This window comes from Podarcis gaigeae (assembly GCF_964106915.1).
Source record: "Podarcis gaigeae genome assembly, chromosome: 4".
Lineage (NCBI taxonomy): Eukaryota > Metazoa > Chordata > Lepidosauria > Squamata > Lacertidae > Podarcis > Podarcis gaigeae.
In genome coordinates, this window is record NC_139677.1 from 67,731,810 (window position 1) to 67,751,177 (window position 19,368).

Consider the following 19,368-nt stretch of genomic DNA (forward strand, 5'->3'; position numbering starts at 1 on the left):
GGACGCTTGGGTTGCGAACGTGATCCATGCGGGAAGCACATTCGCAACCCGCAGCGTTCACAACCCACAACGGCGCGTCTGTGCACTCACGGGTCTCGATTCAGCGCTTCTGTGCATGCGCAAAGCACGATTTAGCGCTTCTGCACATGTGCAGGTGCAGAAACCTGGAAGTAACCTGTTCCGGTACTTCCAGGTTTGGCGTGGTGCGCAACCAGAAATTGCGCAACCCGAAGCATTTGTAACCTGAGGTATGACTGTACTCTCTCACCTTTACTTTTATGTATATACATAGATGTACATCCAAAGTGTTCCCCTTGAGTTTTATTTGCCCCAGTCCTTAGTCAAAAGTATGTGTGTACACAAGAACATAAACTGTAATACATTATGAGGGGCACATATTAAAATACATATCTAAATGATGTATTCAGCACAGTGCTCAGATTTTCTTGGTGGAAGCTTAAAACAACCAAAAATGTCAGAATAGACATAAAATCACACAACTTCTGGCACTTCTGGGACAAGATCACAGCCAAAGTTCTAACAGTTGACACCACTGCATAAGGCATCACCACTGTTACCCTAATGAGGTGAGTCTTCTAAAAGGCAGTCAGTTTGAATAACAAGTGTCTGTAGCAGCTTTAATTATTGCTTCAGTTACCCATTGTATTGAAGGACAAATGGGTGGGTGTATTTGACTCCCTTGAGCTGGCATTTTGACAATAATAAGGAGATTCTGCCATAAAGCACCTGTTGTTAATATTAGTTAACTCTGAAAGCAGTTTGAAAGCACGTCAAAGTGCAAATAGATAAATAGGTGCTGCTCCGGGGGGAAGGTAAACAGCATTTCCGTGTGCTGCTCTGGTTTACCAGAAGCAGCTTAGTCATGCTGGTCACATGACCTGGAAGCTGTCCACGGACAAACGCCGGCTCCCTCGGCCTATAGAGCGAGATGTGTGCGCAACTCCAGAGTCGCTTGCGACTGGACTTAACTGTCAGGGGTCCTTCACCTTTACCTAATATCTACCATACTCCAGAATGGGAATAGGGGAAGCATTCCTTAATTTTAAAACTAGAAGACATGATTTCTGGAAGTCATGCATCTGGAAGTTATGGTGTCTCTCTGCCCCAGTGAGCCACACTTCCTGTCAAAATTAGTTGTATGCAGTTGTTCTTTGTTCTTGTTCTTTTTACAAAACGAAGCTGCAAGGGTTGCAAACTACAGTGGAAAACAGAGAGCTATTTATTTATTTCCTAAATTAAAACCTGCCATATTGCAAAAGCCTCAAGTTGAAGCTGAATAGTTAGTCCAGGCCCTCTGCTACAATGGAGGGAGAGAAATATGTGCACCTTATTAATATTTATGTAATTCATAAAACAACCTTCACCCAAAGATCACAGTGGTTTACAACATAAAAACACAGAGTGTAAAAGATAATAACAAAAAACACAATACCCCCCAAGATACATTTATGTGAAATGATGGTTCAAGATCAAGTCTCAGGCTGCTTTTAGGTGGGCTGTTTATTCACACAAATTTTGGTTGTTATCCCACACTGTCTAGTGCAATTATCCCAACGCTATTCTGTCCACAAAAAATCCGGCAGGAAAACTACCAAAAATTGTATTAAAAAGTGCAGGATAACAGCCACTAGCTGGTAATGTTGTATAACCTCCGCATGAACATATCAGGATGAATGCTCAATAAACAGCTGGTCTGGAAGCTCCCTGTGCTTTTTAGTCTCTGCTAGCCTTTCCTATGCTCAGGAGGGAGGGACTAAGTAAATGTTACTAGAGCTGTTGTGAAACATTCCCACTTGATTTGCATAGCCCCATTTGTAGGGGGCAAAGAATGAAGAGGCATTTCATTGATGGCAGACATATTGGGGCAAACGTTTTAGGGTTAGGGTTATTGGTGGCAGCAGAAGCAACAACCGCAACCCTCCACCCATTGGCAACTGCTGCTGGCCACCAATGTAACACTGCAATAAAGAATCATGCAGAAGAGACTTCTGGAGAAAACAATGGCTCTTGGAAGTCTGCTATGAGGAACACTGCTGCTGCCACCACCAACCACCATGAAACACAGACCGCAGCAGTTGAAGCAAGCAAAGCTTAACAACCTCAAATCTTCTCCCAAATTTGGCCAAAAGAAAAGGACAAGTGTTATAATAATTAGGGCCACTGAGACAACCAGGTTAGTTAATTGGTCCCAGAATGCATATGAGGAAATGACTTGGGTCTTAGGTTTCCAGACTGCATTGAGTAACAGACACAAAATCCCAGGTACATAACACTACATTTAAAGGGCGATTATTAGTTGTGTACATGCTATAAATCCTATAATGCCAAGCAGGAAGACTAGATTCTTTCTTTCTCTTTTTCTTTCTTTTTTGGGTGGGTTACTAAATTTTATGGGCTTATTCTCAAAGCTGAAATAATATCATGATTGAAAACTACCACTTAATTTGACTGGCTAATATTTCAAAATCACAGCTATTATGTATGATTATATTTATAATCATACAGGGTCGAAACTTGCAATGCCATGAGCCTAAAGATTTAAAGAAAAAGGTATAATAGTATTTTAAGAAACTCAGACATACAGCTAATACAGTGAGCAACAGTATATAAATTGCTGTGATATAACCCCACTGAGACAGAAGACTTTTTGTCCTCAGACCATATTAACCTTCGTCTTTCGGGAGGACACTTTGGCCTTCCTTACTTCTTGACAATTGCTGGCATCCCTGAAGTGCCAGACACATAATTTATGAACTGAGAAGGACTTTAATTAAAGTAATAGGCATGTTAACCTTTGAAAATCAATTCAAAGAGGAGTTAAGTGGATTAAGTTTATTTTTTTATTTTAAAGGTTTCCAAGCAACTTGTCCTCTGCTTTGTCATGGAGAATTATGCAGTGGAAGACATTCTGTTATTTTTATATGCATTATATATGTTCATGCAGTATGAATATGTTCCAGAACTGATATAACATTGCTTTCCAATTGCTGAAAAAAAGGATGTAATCTTTAATATGTAACTAAGCAGGCAACTTCTTCCTTTTGTATTTTATAGTAAGTGAACAAAAACCAGTTCCCGGAAGTATAACACAGTCTCTAGATTCCTCCCTCCCTTGCGAAGAAGCCTAGATATGAAGGGAATTTTCCTTTAGCCTGCATTTTAAAGCAAACTGACCTAATTTGCATTTTCCAGACTTATATGTGAATTGGAATGCAATTATCAATTGCATTACACACTTCTCTGAATTTTCAGTATAGTTTCAGTTTAAAATGTGCACAAAAATGATATATTATGTGGACAAGGTTTACAAAAATGCATAGAAAATCACACAAAAATGCATACTTTAGGAGGGAAATGTAAATAATAGAGAAAAAAGCAAACATAGTAGATAAACTGTGGATATATCTATATAGCTATATCTATATATATTGTATTTTTTCCTGCACATAAGGAATACCGGTATATGGAATGCATGGAAACCTGACATAGAATAGAAATAGCTGATCTCACAGAGCTACAATTCTCAGGGAGGTTTAACATTCAAACCTCTTCCAAGGTTTGGGAATTGTACCTATGTGAGAAGATTTGACGTCTACTAACAACTCTTAGCACCATTAATAAACTGCAGTTCCCAGGATTCTTTGAGGTGGGGGAAGCTAGGTATGACACTGCTTTAAACATATAAGTGCAGATGGGGCCGTAGTCTTACAGTTCTGTAAATGCAGGCCATTTTCAAATAATACTATACAAAAGACGTAAGTCAATCTTCTGCAAGACAATAGTTGCAAAATACTAAGAAAATAAAAGTAAATTAATTAAGTTCCTATCTGTATCAATGTATGTGGATCACAGAAGAGGGTTAGGGCAGCAGTCAGGGAGAGAAACTTTATGACACAAAGGAAAGGCACAGGTTAAGGAAACAACTACCAGGAACTGACTGAACAGAAATTAAGATGGACATATTACTATAACAAGTCAGCTAAAGAAACACTATCTGACACTTCCTTTTTATTTCTACTGAAAACTTGCCCACAGCCCATATTTCTGTTAGCAAGTTCTCAAATCCGTTGTGTCACTTTTGTGTCCACTGTAATAGAATGTCTTGTCAGGGTAGTCTGAAAACTCCTATATATCGATATTCAGTACTCACTAACCATCTTGATTAAATCAAGAAAGAAGATAAGAAGACAGAAGTTGCCCTACTTTCCCCCCACAAAATCCCCCACACTTTTTCACTTCATTAAAGTTGTATTCTTTAGCATAACTAAAACAACCTATAAAGAACATCAGTCTTCTGGAATAACAGTGCTTATAGTCTGATACTGTGACACACAAAATGGTTATGAAATATTTATTAGGATATAAGCCATTCCAGCTCACAGGAAAGAGCAGATCTATCCTCACCCATTTCTTGTTATAGCAAGCTATCTCTCTTTACAAATGCTTAGTCTTCAAGAAAAATACTACTTTTTTAAAGGAGCACCCAGCAACGGAGCAGAACATCCTAGCAACACATGATCCAACTTCCATTGCTCAGCACCTCACCTGAGGTCCAGCTGTTACATCTGTCACCTCCCCATATTATTTTACATTATTGATTTGTGTGAGCCACCTAGGAGATCCTTCTAGATTGAATAGAATGGATAGAAATCAAATAAACAAATCATAACAAACTTACAAATTAGTACTATTATCATCATCATTCTATATACACAGTTCTTTATAAGAAATATAATACAGTGGTACCTCGGGTTAAGTACTTCGTTCGTTCCAGAGGTCCATTCTTAACCTGAAACTGTTCTTAACCTGAAGTACCACTTTAGCTAATGAAGCCTCCCGCTGCTGCCGCCCCACTGCCGTGCGATTTCTGTTCTCATCCTGAAGCAATGTTCTTAACCCGAGGTAATATTTCTGGGTTAGCGGAGTCTCTAACCTGAAGCGTATGTAACCCGAAGTACCACTGTAAAACTAAATTAGAAAATACTACCAGCATAACTACTCCTGTTTTATATACACCATTTACTGAACAACAGAGAACAATAATTATTGCATGCATGTAGGTAAAATAGACAGCATTTTTTTCACTTTATAATACTTTAATATTTGTGCTGGATTTTTATTTCTTGCATTTTCTAGGGGGAAATGGGTTTGTTGGAAGAAAGAGAAGTCACTACTAACTGTTAACGCTTATGCCGTAAACTAAAATGGTAAAAATGGGGTGCATGAAAAGTAAGGATCCCATATTTCTCAATTTCATCACAATGTTACTGGTTAAGTCACAGTGGTTTCAAATAAACTTAAAGTGAATCAGTGTTGCAGGATTGTAGCATCAAAGAGGTAGACAGAGACAGTATCTTAATCAGAGTTTGTTGCCTTTACAGATTTAACACTCTAGAAATACCACAATGTTTTTGTTAAGATGTGTGGAAACTGGTGAACCTTTGGATAAGGAACTTTTAGATGAACAACATGGGGGAGGAAGCAGTTAATTGTACTCTAATAAGCAAATGAAAATTCAGTGCTAAGCTTCTGTTTTATCTGAGCCAGGATAACAGAGCCATCATTTTAAACCAGATGACCATTTTTTAATGACTAATTTATATGTTTTATATTTCACAGGAATTCAACAAGGAGGAAAGAAAGTCATTTTAGGGTGGGCTTACTTGTCATTCAAACTAGTGCCCTAAAAGTTCCTGCAACAAGGAGTTAAAACAGATGCTATGCAACTGGACCCCATAAGCTCCACAAAGGGAGGAAAATGTTTTCACTGTGTAATTAGTTTTTTGTTTTGCTTGCCATCGCACATATATTTGAAACATTAATGGAGGGATCAGTAAAAAAGCATTTGTTTTATGGTGGGGAAGATAAATAATGTTTACAAAGGAAAATTTAAAACATGGTGACTTGAACATTTTTTTTCTTCCCTACTTGCAGTTTCGTAGAAGATGCAAATCTGTCTTGCATATTGCTTCCCAGCTGTCACTCTCTGCTTGGCATGAAAATTAAAACTATGATGACACACACTGCTTATTATGCTAAAATCTGAAAACAAAAGCTTAAGTGGGAATACAGCAAAACTCCTTAGATTGAAAAATTAATAATAAATGCTGGAAACATATAGACCAGGAAGAATATAATTGCTGTTTCATACTGACTGTCAAGCACATGACACATAAATCCATTGATTCATATATACAGCTCTTTTTAATATAATTCAAGTTTACGGCTTATCAACAACTGCATTTCTTGAATATAAATTAATGTCATATTTTAAAATATTTGAAGTTTTTTTTGCAGGGGGAAGATGAAAGTTTAGAATATGGTTATATTATAGCACAGGGCAGAGGGTCCCACAGCCAAAGAAAGAATGTATGTGTGTCCATTATTTGGAGAACATTTCTGTATTTGATACCAGAGGAGGACACTATAATGCAATAAAACAGGCAAGGTGCCATTTACATGGGGGCAGTCACAGAATATTGTAAAATCACAGCAAGTCAATAAATAGGTCAATGAACAATTTTGGACTAATATTGATATATACCCGAACTTTAATGACAGCCCAGAAGCTGAAACCTAGCCCAGTTATATATGGGCAGCCACTGCAAGCTTTTGAGCACCAGTTATGTGCTGGCAATAGTATGTCTCCATCAACAATTTAGCTGCAGCGTTTTACACTGGTGGGAGGCTACATAACCCCACATAGAACATACTGAAATAATCAAGTCTTGCATTTACCAATGCATGAATCACTATGGCCAGACCATCCCTCTCCAAGAACAGTCATAGTTTATGTATCAGCCATAGTTGGTAAAAGGCACTCCTAGCCACTGAGGCCACATGAGCTTCCAATGCCAATGAACACTCCAAAATTCATAACTTGCTCTTTCAGAAGGAGTGCAATCCCATCCAGAACAGGCCACTGGCCAGTCTCTGGACACAGAACTCACAAACCCACAGTGCCTCTGTCTTCCCAGGGTTCAAACTCAGTTTAATGGCCCTTATTCAGTCCAACACTGCACCTAGACAACAATCCAGCTCAAGCACAGCCTCTTCTGACTTGGATGTTATGGAGAAGTAGAGTTGTGTGTCATCAGCGTATTGATGACATTTTGCCCCCAAACTCTGAATGACCACACCCAGTGGCTTCATATATATGTTAAACAGCATTGGGGACAAGACTGTACCTTGTGGTGCACCAGAGCGTGGAGTCAAAATACAGTTTCCCAATGCTAGTCTGCGGATACAACTCTGCAGGTGGGATTGGAACCACTATAAAACTGTGTTCCACAGAGCTGGTTGAAGAGGATACCATGGTCAATGGTGTGACAAACCTCAAAGAGGAAAAAAAGAGAAAAGAGAGAGAAATAACCACAAAGAGATCAAGGAGCAGCAGAATTGCATTCCTCATCCTGCTTTTGATACAAGTCGTTCATCAGGGTGACCAAGGCTGTTTCAGTTCAAAAACTGTGCTTGAAAATACCGTGCAAATTGGTATTTGGTAAGCAGAATTATGTAACTTAACAAGCATTCAGTCTGCTTCAGAGCAAGGCTTCTGTCACTAGGACTCTAGTCATCTCCCAGCCTGCTTCACAATACAATATGACATATGTGCCAATTTAATTTGAGTGGTTTTAAGCCTAGGACTTGCTGATCAGAAGGTTGCAGGTTCGAATCCCCGTGACGGGGTGAGCTCCCGTTGCTTGGTCCCTGCTCCTGCCAACCTAGCAGTTCGAAAGCACATCAAAGTGCAAGTAGATAAATAGGTACCACTCCGGCGGGAAGGTAAACGGTGTTTCCGTGCGCTGCTCTGGTTCGCCAGAAGCGGCTTAGTCATGCTGGCCATATGACCCGGAAGCTGTACGCCGGCTCCCTTGGCCAATAAAGCGAGATGAGTGCCGCAACCCCAGAGTCGGTCACGACTGGACCTAATGGTCAGGGGTCCCTTTACATTATATGTCCTTTCACTCCTCTTTGGGAGGGGAAGGGGTCTTCTCTGTACTATTGCCACAAATATGTTCCAAACACAGTCTGTTGCCTACTTCTCTATGTTTCACATTGTGGGCATAATTTACATTCCATTGAAGTCAATGGCAAAAACCCAATGCTTTTAATGGAGACAGATACCACACAGTCTTGCCATCTGTTATCTATGGGCAAGTTTCATTGATTTCATTATGACTTATATATAGCTTATGAAAAAGTAAAATTATAGCCTAGCAGAACTCAGTGGCCACTACAAAGTACCCATGGAGCTCCTTCATGAACAAGCTTCCTCATTCACATAAATAAAATAAAATAAAATAATCTTACCTGCAAATGTAAGTGCTTGAAGTAAATGAGGTACTGTACTCCTTTGACACATAGGAATTCTCATGTATACATGCAAGGCTTGTGCTTGATTTATGTTTTCTGTTTAAAAACACTACATTTTTCATTTGTTTGCAACAAGCCCCACTGTATTCAAGGCAACTCACTTCCAGGAATGTGTTCCTAACAGTTTGGCCTTAATATATAACTTTTCCTTACAAAGAGTCAAACAAACATAGGATGAAAACAATTTTTTAAAAAATGATCTTACATATTCAGTAATGAACAGCATGGTAGAGTGTGTGGCATTTACCTAACTTCTCAACAGTTGAGTCACTACTGCTTACTGCAGTGGCGAACTTCAGGATCTCAAATTACAGCAGCACCCTGTGCAACACTAGCATTCAGGGGCTCCTGCCTCTCTCCCTTCTACAGCACTGCTTTGGCACCCTCTGCACCATGATGCCCAGTGCAGCAAATCTGGCACTCCTGCTATATATTTACACTACATGGAGCTCTCCACCACCTTGTCTCTCTGTCCTGGTAAGCAGCATTAGCTCAGGTATCAGGAAGTCAATTAAGTATTGTTACCCCACCATGCCATCCACTACTGTACACATTATAAAAACTGTTTTTGGTTTATATTCATTTCTAGAAGATGATCCAAACATCCAAGGTTAAAGAATAACACATTACATAAATGTCATATAGTCCTTCATAAGGCTGTATTTGACTGGGCCAAAGTGCTCTTGAAGCTGGCCCAGCAATCTGGGAAGTGGGTAAATCTTCTCATGCTTTCAGTACACCTTCGGCTCTGATTAGCTTGAGTTACTGCAAGTTACTGTGGACGTATCTGGTAGATAGCAAAGCTGTTCATGACACCACTTTGCTTGTATCTGAATACAGCAGGGGTTCCTTCTTCAGTTAATACTGTGTAAAAGGGGAAGGGGGAGAAGCTTGTAGGAATCTGATCTCTTCAAAGACTGAGAAAAGAACCATAACTGTGAGGTCATACCCTGGCTATAAAGTAGTCTTCTGCCTGACTTGCTCATAACAATTTGGATTTTGCTGCTAAATTGATCTTAATGTAATCTAATTTATTTTAATCCTGACAGCTGGGGGGGGGGGGAGAACAGACAACCTGCATTTCAGATAGTAGACTTAATGCAAGAGATTTGTGAACACAAAACTCTAGCCAACTATTGTGACATTATTATTTTTTTGAATTTGAATATATAAAGAACCTATTACAGGATAGCAAAGCTGCCAAAATAGGTAATATTTTCATTTACTGATGGATATGAATTAGCTCTCACTGGAAAAGTGTTTTATTATTATTATTTTCAGAAAGCTATTCTGCAAGGAGTATGATGCAAAAATATTGCCGTAGATATATCACAGTTATACACCATTCAGAGCCCTGGTCCTTGCCCTCATTAGCATACTTGTGATGTGCATACAAATCTGGTAACACAGCTGGGAGCAGGTGGCATAGGAACAGACTCAAAATGAGTTGAAAGATTCATTAAGCTATGGACTAAGTAATTGAAAGCCATAGCATTAGGCTTGGTTGGGTTAGAAAAAGAATACTTCAAATACTGTCATGGGCAGGCCAGTCCTCAAAGTGCTACATTAAAATAAGTCCCACAGATATAAGTCTTCTGAGTAATTACTATAGGATGAAAACAATATGCACTTCAGAAAATGGGCATGGAGGAGAATAATTTACACTTCAAAAGTCCAAGAACAAATTAAGCTGCATATATAGTATGTTGGATTTATTGTGACACTGTGAGTTGCAAAATCATGTTTGGTATTGGCTATGTTTAAAGGGCTTGGATTTTCCAGAGTCACATAGAAAACAGGAAAGAACACACACACATACACACACACACTCTCAACCTGCTCTGCAAATTAACCAGCAGGTACCTAAATGCAAATGGTTGGATTTCGTTTACCTGTAAAGTTGTTTCACACACAATGGCACCTGAAACAGGTGTGGCAGTGCGTAGCTTTGTAGTCACTTAGGCAATGAAAATCCCTGGGAAGCTTGACATGTGAGTGCATGCACTGGGGGTACAGTGCAGATGTAAGGGCTATTTAAGCTCATCCCACCCTTCCTTCCTGTTGGCAGTGCAGGCACTGCCGGTTGTCATTTGGGAGCTGAGTAGGAATTTTGCTCATGAGTGATAGGTTTCATTAATTATGAACCCCAAAATTTTGGATCCTCTCCAAACCAGTGCCAAAGTTTTGTAGTCTTGTGGGGTTTTGTAGCATGAACCCCATTTTTTGTGATCCCCTCCCTAAACTGAGTAATCCATAGTCTACTTGGTGGGTCGTAGGTTTTACTCAGAAATCCATCCTTGTCCAATTCACTCCAAACTGGTCCCAAGGGTTTGCAGTCATTTTGTAGGGTTCCTGCTACAAAACCAGGGTTCCTGTTTAACAGAACTCAAAATCCAGCATTGTCTGATTCAGGAAATATTCTGAGTTCATCATACCTCTTTAAAGATTGTTGTTGTTGTTTAGTCGTTTAGTCGTGTCCGACTCTTCGTGACCCCATGGACCAGAGAACGCCAGGCACCTCTGTCCTCCACTGCCTCCCGCAGTTTGCTCAAACTCATGCTGGTAACCTCGAAAACACTATCCAACCATCTCGTCCTCTGCCGTCCCCTTCTCCTTGTGCCCTCCATCTTTCCCAACATCAGGGTCTTCTCCAGGGAGTCTTCTTCTTCTCATTCTCTTCTCTTCTCTTTAAAGATGAGCATATTTAAATCTAGCTACCTTTAAAATCTGAATAATTCCTTCATGGTTGGCATCCAGGTAATGGTGGGAGACAGGACACAGACAAAAGATGGCCATTGTTAAGTCATTGTACAACAGGAGCATGTTCTTTCAGCTCTTAATTTGCAATATGGGCAAGGAAAGAATTGGGCAGGAAAGAAAATCACAGAACTATTGAAATTGCAGAACTGGCTCATTTCAAAGTTCCCTTACTTCCCTATAAGAATGCTTTGGCTAAAATATATTATAAAGAACCCAATATTTCAAAGTTCCCTTACTTCCCTATAAGAATGCTTTGGCTAAAATATATTATAAAGAACCCAATATTTCAGTCAGTCTAGCTCCTGACTCCCATGAGGACGCAACAAAATGACTACAAAACTTTGGCACCAGTTTGGCGTGAACCAGACAGTGTTGGATTTCTGGGTGATACCAATGATTCCAGTTTGAGTATCCATTACTCAGTTTGGATTGCCTTACAAAACACACGATTCACACTACAAAACCCTACAAAATGACTGTAAAACTTTGTCACTGTTTGGAGGTGGTCTAAATTTTGGGGTTCGTAGTTAATGAAGCTGTTGATGGGCTTCATTACACAGCCATTACATAGGTTAATTGGCCACATTGGCAGCTAGGTGCAGGATGTTATGCAGTAGTTAAGGTTGGGTGAGCACCCTTAGACACCTTTAAAGGTTAAAGGAGTAGCCTTGAAATTTTTCTTCAGGGCTTGTTGGTATGGTTAAAGAGCACCTTTGGGTCAACCTGTATGTAACACCTGCTGAGAGTTATGGAGTCCCAGGAGGAGGTTGACCAGGAAAGCCATTCATCTGAAAATGTGGGTCTTAAGTAAATGGGAAGAGGAAAATCTACCCCTCACGTTTGGCAGGGTTGGGTCACTCACAAGTTGGTTATTAGTTAGATCTCACACCTTGTTTCCCCTATTCAGATCATAAATGTGGCCCAGTTCACTCAGTCTTTGGTTCCTGTCCCTTTATTTCCCTCTTTGGTCACAATCAGAAATGCAATGTTGTTTAATGGTCACTTTAATTTTATTTGCATGTATGGTAAGCTGGATGCATAAGGTAGCTGGCATGCAAAAAAACTGGTTTGTTTTGCAAGCCAACACAAACCAATACATAAACAGACTGGTGGTAAAATGTGTGTAATCTGATTCCTGGCTGTTTTGCAGTAAGGACTTGCCATTAGGTGCTCAAAATTAAAGTAGCTGAGCCCTCATTTGAATCCTTGGAACTGTGGTGCAAAATTTTTCAGGACAAAATATTTTTTCAAGCTGCTGATTATCAAGAGGCTTGGTTGAAATTAACTGGGAAATGAACTTTAATTATATCAAATGCCAATTTTAAAAGAAAGGCTGGACAACATTGTTGACCTCACAAGTGAAAATGGAAATTTGCTCTTCTGTCAATTTTCGCTGATCCGGATAAGAGAAAAGAAAGGAAAAATTGGACAAAACTGGGTCAGTAAACAATACCAAAACACTTTATACTATCACAATGGAGATCAAATGCCATTGTCGCATTGTGGTTAGAGTGTCAGACTAGGGCCCTGGGAGATGACTGTTCAAATCTCCACTGAGCAATGAAGGTCATTGGGTGACCTTGGGCCAGTCACCACCTCTCAGCCTAACCTACCTCACAGAGTTGTGGGAATTAAATGAGAAGTAGGGAGAACCATGTACATCACCTTGCTCTCCTTGGAGATCTAAGGCAGTGTTTCCCAACCTTGTGCCTCCAGATGTTTTTGGCCTACAACTCCCATCATCCCTGACCACTGGTCTTGCTAGCTAGGGATGATGGGAGTTGTAGGCCAAAAACATCTGGAGGCACAAGGTTGGGAAACACTGATCTAAGGTAAATGAAATAAGTAAATAAAATAAAATGCTACAAAAGTTATGGTCTCTTTTACCTTAGTTTATGCAGATTGTCCTGAAATACAGTGTTTCCCTATGCAAAGCAGATATGAGATTTTCATAATGCATTAAAGGTTTAATTAAAGTAATGTTTTCTGATTACAAAATTGAGAATTATTCTTGTGTTTAGTATAATTCCCCAAATGATACAGTGGTGTGAAATTACACCCTGCAGTTTATAATAAATGCAATATGGCATTCATTCTTGATTGAAAGCAAGAGATATGTGATATAATTATTTTCTTTCTCTTTTTTTTTGCAATATGGAATGCTTAAAAACATTATCACAAATATTTCCTCCATGGGACTTTTAAAGATAACATTAAAAGCGATCAAATGTTATGGTTGGCAAAGCATGATGGGTAGGTTCTCAATCTGCTTGCTGAAAATAGATCTCCCAACTGTGATTAACAATGAGTGTGCTTATACTGAATTAATGAATATACATGTTGACTTTCAGCTTCAATTCACTGGAATAATTATTTCACATTAACATATCAACAAGCCAGGAGCCAACAGTCTAATGTTTCAGGTCACTGACTATGTATAACAAAGGGTTTTCTTTCGGTGGCTTATTTAAACAGCTTCGATGTACATTTTCTACTCTTCCCATCTTTCTAATTGCAAATACTATCCATTAAAAAAGTTTATATATGCAATAAATGAACACTACAGGCATGATCCAGCAAGGTCTGACCACTTTTCTGTCCTACTGCTTCCTCTGAAGGAAAGTTAAGAATGCATTGACATTTGTCAACTCCCCTGAGATCACTGGGATTAAAATCTTCTTAATTTAAAAATGAATCGTGCCCAAAAAAGTATGCAAAAAACTGAGCCTGATGTAATGTTTTAAATGTAGTGGAAGCTGTCTGAATGAAGACTAAGCCAGAAGTTTCATTTTTGGTTTGAAAGGAGGGCTTCTGAGGGTTGTAGGGACTGTTGAGAAATCTTCCCTTTCCTCAAGTTCTCTCCGCTTCTTCTTTGCTGGGTGTTTGTGGCCCTGACAGTGGTGGCGGCTGCATACACACTAACTTTTTTGTAGCACCAAAATGTAGTTTTTCTCAATCTGGAATTGTTCATGTCTGTCCTCAACAGGCTGCTTTAAATCTAGATTGATTCTAGATTCTGCCATCCACAAGGATTGGGTGTGGTTACTTGACATGTGCTTGAAAAAGCTTCCCTTGGTTAGGTTACCCACACTTCCCCCTTCGTCCACATGTCCCAGGCAAATGAAGTGGTGATTGCCATCTTGGTATATGCCTAGCCACAGCATCACTGGGCAAGTGTTCGTACACATACCCATTCTTGGGACCATCTACATCTGTTTTCAACTGGACACAGTGCAGGGTAACATAGAATCAATATGCAATGACCTTTTATTTTGGGAATGAATACAGTTTCTTCATAAGTGCTTTTCAGGTGGAAAAAATTGGCAATATATCTAGATTGTGTGGAAACCCCGCCCCCCTCACAACTTACAGGACTATTTGGCTTCAATCAAAGTCAAATATCATTGGCTATTGGAAATTATCATCAAATCAAATCAGAACAAAGTAAACTTTCTGTGCCAGGTCTGATTTGGTTTCTTGGTATCACATGTCCAATGTTTGCAGGGCGTGCTGAAAAGTCACTATAAGAGAGCACCTTTTTGTAGGTGAAGTTGGGGAAATGATTTCATATCAGCCATAGTATGAATACAAATTCACTGCTTAAAAAAGAAATGCCTCAGAATCTTCCAAATGTGGATACAAAGCAGTTCCACCACACTTAACATGTTATATCTCCCTTCACTCTTCCTTAATTATTCTGTAAAATAATTAACATGAAAAAATATCCCACATCTTTCAATTAGAACCAGACATAGTTCAACTTGACACACACACACACACACACACACACACACACACACACACACACACTATATGTTTTCTATCTGCTTATTTGTTATGATTCTTTATGACTGGAAGCCATGGCTACTTGATCAACTAGAGCAGCAGATCTGGAAGTCTTCATTCAAACATGCTGTTTGAAGACTCAAAATGCCTAAAGTCATGCCTGTTTAGGCATATGTATTTAGTTTTGGTTTAAAAAAAATAAAAATGAAAAAGACTTTTAAAGCTGTAGGCTTTAAAAAAAAGAAAAACCCAGTTACAGTAATTCCCAATTCCTTATTTTTAAAATGTCCCACAACTATGTGATAGGAAACACTGCAAGAAATCTAGACCACTGATTTCCTATACAGTACCTAAGAAAAAACATCAGGTGTTGAAACCTGAATTGTACCAGCTTGTCAGCTGAATCATTTAAACCAGCACAGCTGTTTTCTCACAGGAGTCAAGACTTTCAGGCTGAAGCGGGGTGGGCTGGAAGAACACTTTTTTTTAGCGCAGAAAAACAGGTATTTAAAAAACGAGTATCTGGATTTTACAACAATAAGTCACATGGTAAGTCGCTCTCTCGCACACATACAGTTGATGTATACTTTAATGTAAAAGCTGGTTACATATAATTTAATGTAAGAGTTACCTGATATTTCTATAGGTAATGATATTATTGCAGCTAACATATAGTGAATATGAAAATACTACTATTTTGAGCATAATAAAATTTAGGACCTTTAATGTAATTAACAATAAAATATTTGGGCAGCAACTGCATCATTTACAGAATTAATCACTTTCTTAGAATCGTAAGGGCTCTAGTATTTCTTATGCTGCTATGATACGAAATTATCCAATTCACACCTCTTGGACTAATGTGTGGATCTAAAATACGAATTTCACCTTTTCTAAATGCTGCAGTACAATTTAAACTTATCGAGATATGTGTTGAAACACATATGAAACACCCAGATACATATATTTGGAAAGAATTTTGTTGTTGGAGACCCAGGATGCAAAAGATTTCCTGCACCCTCTCTACTTCACAGATGGGCATAGTACTGCTGCACTCATATCCAGCTTGCAGGCTTCCTCTAGGCATCAGTTCAGCCACTACATTCTTCTGTCTTTGCTGGCATCTTTTGGGCACCATGTAAAGACTTACATTTGGACTGAGATGATATTGTTTTGTTACTAGTGTGTTGCCTAAGCTCCGTGTGGCTCCTATGAGTTTTGTTGTTCTTTGTTTTGTGGTATAATGTATTTATACATTTGTATTTTTAAATGTGCTGTAAGTTGCTTGGATACCTTTGGGTAAATAGTGACTAATATATCTTAACAACAACAGCAACAACAGCAACAACAACAATATATCTGTCCCTCTCAATAATAAAATTTTAGTCTGTTTCAAACTGCAAACTGTGTTTAATATCCCTGAACATGTTTATGGTTATTTTAATACACACTCTATTATACAACATTATTTTTGTGGAAAAGACTCTAGAGCAGCACTATTGATGGTAAAGTTGGATCATGGATTTATACACTTCCAGTATGTCCCTCCCCCCTTGTATTTGCCTCTGTTGTCCAACAACTCTTAACATCCCATTGCATTTTTTATTTATTACTGCCATATACAAAAATATTTTTAGAGGGATACAAGAAAATAAAGGCTTTGAAAGAGTCTGCTGCTATGATTTTCTTTAAGACAGACAAAAAATGTCTGGGAATTGTAAGCATCAATAAGAATATTACATGACAAGGCCTATTCACCTGTTTAATTAACAGCACCATAAATATTCATAGGTCATTTTCAGTTGTAATTGTTCTCAGATGGTCAGAAATGCCTGAGTGTCTCACTAGAGCCTTAACCCCCTTTTAACCCTTTTTCAATTGAATAGCTCTTTCCAGCAAAACATTAAACCAGCCATTCAGCACTGACAACTTATTAGGACTCTAAGAGGTTCTTTCATGAAAGTATTATGTCATCCATGGCAAACCAAGTTCTTGTAAATAAGGATGAATGCAGTACTCCTAAAACTAGCAAATCAAAGAACAGGCAAATTCAAGCATTGAAGACTTCATGGAAATACCTCTAACATTATTTATTTATTATTTTAATTTATTACCTGCCCTTCACCAAAATTATGAAGATACGTAAGAAGAGTTGTGCTGGGATTCCACCAAAGCCCTATCTAGTTTCGTATACTGTTCCTACAGCGGCTAGCCAGATACAGTTGGAAGCCTGTAAATACTACATGAGCACAAAAACACTCTACCACTCGCATTTCTGAGCAACTAGTTTGGTGTGTGAAAATAGGGCCTGAAACTCGACTGGCAATTTGTGTGTGCATATAAAAAGTTCCAGGGGGGCTTTACCATTTGTCTGGAGCAGTCGTAGTTTCTTCCCATGGCAGGAGAAGTCCTCTTGGCAGCAGTATTTTTTTCCATACACTTGATCCTCCTTTAAACAATGTTATATACTACACAACATGATATATTGTTTCATGGGGCACTGTGGAGGCCACCAAGGTGTCCAATGAGAGGAGCTTGCCTGCTGATGTTGTCACCAAACAATGAGCCCTCCTCAATCATCATGAAATTTTGCCTTACCCCACATGAAAAATGCTGCACTGCTGTCCCCCAATTCATCAAGGAAACTCTGAACTTCAGTTTCTCAAATTGTAGTTCTCGCATGCAACTCAGCAATCCTCATGTGATTTGGACCTGAAGGAATTCATTTTTATTTTTATTTTAAAGAAGGAGAGTACAGTATGGATTTTGGAGGGTGAGGGTGCAAGTGCATCTGCAATTTAAATAAAAAAAATTAAAAAATTCAACTAAGTAAACCTAAATTCTTTTGTTAGTTCACTTGTTTTGGATCCTTTGTACTTTTCTAAACAGGATGTGTTTAAGAATCTTTAAGCTTAATTTCAAAGAGCAATAAATCATAAGACTAGCACAAATGTAAATCAGTCATAGAAGCTGATTTGTAGCACAATAAAGAACAACTTTAAATTGGTTTTGTTAAATATTTGCTTTAAAGCTTCATGCATTATTTGCAAAACATCTGCAAAGATAACCTTCAAGCAATAGATGACGTATAAAACAGGGTGCTATGAAACATTATGTTTAGGAGTAACACATTTCCATACGTAATGAATTTTAAGCATTGTGAAATGGAATGATAAAAAGTTCTGGGTAAGAACAACTAACAACATGCCTTTTGTTACAGAATACTTGTGCTGTTAAAAGAAAGAACTAGCAGATACGTATGGCTAAGAGGATGAAAAGTATAATAGTACTGAATAATTTTTTGGTTTTTTTGGTGCAGTAATTGGACTGACTTACGGAGAGATAGTATAAGTAAAGGAAAAATCTGGAGGCAACGAAACCCACCACACTCTAAGTGTGCCATTTTATGTTTCAGCAATGTAAGATTAGACACAGTACTCTCAGACGTAGAATAAACACATTTATGTGTCCCATACATTTTACATTAATTTGGATAAGTGTTTATATTGCCTGTATACTTTAATAAGTAGACAACAATACTAAGATGCCAAATCTTAAAAATATTTCACTCATGACCACTCAAACAGCTGGTGCCACAAGTGAGTAAAAGCAGTACAGTGGTACCTCAGGTTACATACGCTTCAGGTTACAGACTCCGCTAACCCAGAAATATTAACTCAGGTTAAGAACTTTGCTTAAGGATGACAACAGAAATCGTGCTCCGGCAGCGCGGCAGCAGCAGGAGGCCCCATTAGCTAAAGTGGTGCTTCAGGTTAAGAACAGTTCTAGGTTAAGAATGGACCTCCAGAACAAATTAAGTACTTAACCCGAGGTACCACTGTATTGCAAAGCAGGGGTGTAGCGCAGTCTGCCAGCACCCGGGGTTGGGCATGAGCACGCCCCCAAAGTGGGGCTGAAGCATGCTAACCCAGCCCTCGTTGCCATCACCATCGGGCAGGGGCAGGGCGTGGAGGCTGAAGAACACCCTCTGTGCCCTGTTCCCACCTAGCGCATGAGCGCCCGCCCATCAGTGGCAGGGGCTAGGTGAGTGCAGAGGGATAAAGCTGCTGCCATCCAGGATCTGTTGTTCTGCAATTGCTACAGCTGTACTTGAAATGGAAAGCCTGCTCACACAGAAGGCACACACCTTTTTTTTTTTTTTTTTTTTGAGTGGTTGGTTGGCTGGATGGGCAGGAAAACCGCTTTGCTTCATTGCTTTCTCTTTCCACCCCCTGAGGCAAGAGGCTAAACTTTCCTCATGGTAGGGTCAGCCTTTTCCCCCAAACTGACTCAAAGGCTAAACAGGGACAAAATTTAAGGGGATAAATCTTTCAGGGCCTGGTACCCGAAAACAAAAACTCTTCCTAAACAGTGCATTAGGAGCTTTTGGAGTTAATGTTACCGATATAAAAAACAGAAACAGAA

The 19,368-nt window shown here is 39.1% G+C and overlaps 1 protein-coding gene and 1 long non-coding RNA gene across 5 annotated transcripts in view; one reads left to right on the plus strand and one right to left on the minus strand.

The window, feature by feature from the left end:
* The window catches only part of EPHA6 (EPH receptor A6), a 353,748-nt gene that overhangs the window by 210,168 nt on the left and 124,212 nt on the right, over nucleotides 1-19,368 (minus strand). The window lies entirely within an intron of this gene.
* On the plus strand, nucleotides 5,188-6,121 carry LOC310843991. The gene is made up of 3 exons (XR_014563859.1): nucleotides 5,188-5,250; nucleotides 5,641-5,792; nucleotides 5,956-6,121. It is a non-coding gene; the product is annotated as an uncharacterized lncRNA (long non-coding RNA).